Source organism: Triticum aestivum, chromosome 1B, assembly GCF_018294505.1.
Source record: "Triticum aestivum cultivar Chinese Spring chromosome 1B, IWGSC CS RefSeq v2.1, whole genome shotgun sequence".
NCBI classification, from domain to species: Eukaryota; Viridiplantae; Streptophyta; class Magnoliopsida; order Poales; family Poaceae; genus Triticum; species Triticum aestivum.
In genome coordinates, this window is record NC_057795.1 from 550,663,651 (window position 1) to 550,664,755 (window position 1,105).

The window sequence follows — 1,105 nt, forward strand, 5'->3', positions numbered from 1 at the left end:
ATATGACAGATTAAACATGGCAGGAACAACGATAAGTAGGCATGTTGGTGAGCTTGTACCACTCACCACAGAGCAATACATGGCATGACAAGGTGACAACAGTAAGGACACATGTTGATGAACCTAAGAATGGCAAGAGCAAGTTCATAGGGTGCATGGATCACTAGCAAAACACATGGCAAAACTGAACTTAATGTTAACAGGCTGACAGCAACATTATTTAGCAATTTGAGAGCAAGATTACAACAAGCTACAGCAGGCTATAAATGCAACTAGGGTCATGGACGGATAGAGCATGACATGTATAACAAAACATCCTTAGTGAATATCTCCAGATTATGCATAGTATGACTTGTAGTAGCAGGTTTACATAGCATCATGAAATAACAGATTCAGCCTAGCAAAACAGTAACAACAAGTACCATACTTCACGAGCTTAATGCACTCGCTAAAACACTAACAAAAATACATGGATGGCACCACTGTAATATGGCATGATTTAGTTCAGAACACATGGAGAGCTCATGCTCATAGGATGCACACATTAAACATGGCAAAAATGACAAATGAACATGTTCTGTTAATAGACAGCAGACAACATTATATAGCACTCTTGCAACAGAGATTTGGGCATCAAGATGACCTCAAACAAAGATGGCACAATGGAACAAAATAAAGAGCATCTCATGATAAAAATTTCAATTTATAATGCACGCAAAACGGAGCAGTATGCATGGAGTTATGATGCAATGAACAGGGCGTAAAAATAACAGCAGATCCGGGGACTTAGTGAAAAATTATACCCTCCGAGAAGTGGACGGGGAGAGGCGGGACGAGGCGATCCGGGACGGGCGCGGGCGCGTTTGGATGGGCGGATTGGTGGATCTCATCCACCTGCGGGGTTCCGGGCCGGATCTCGCCGGATCTGGCCGGAGTTGACGACAGCGATCCGGTGGCGAGGCGCGGGGACGCGGGAGGCGGCGGCGGTCGGCGGGGACTGGCGGGGCGATGCGGTTTCGGCGCGGCGGCACGGAAGCCGAGGGCGGCGAGCTCCGGCAGAGACGGCGAGTTGAGGCTCCGGCTAGCTCACGGGCGCGGCGGAGGC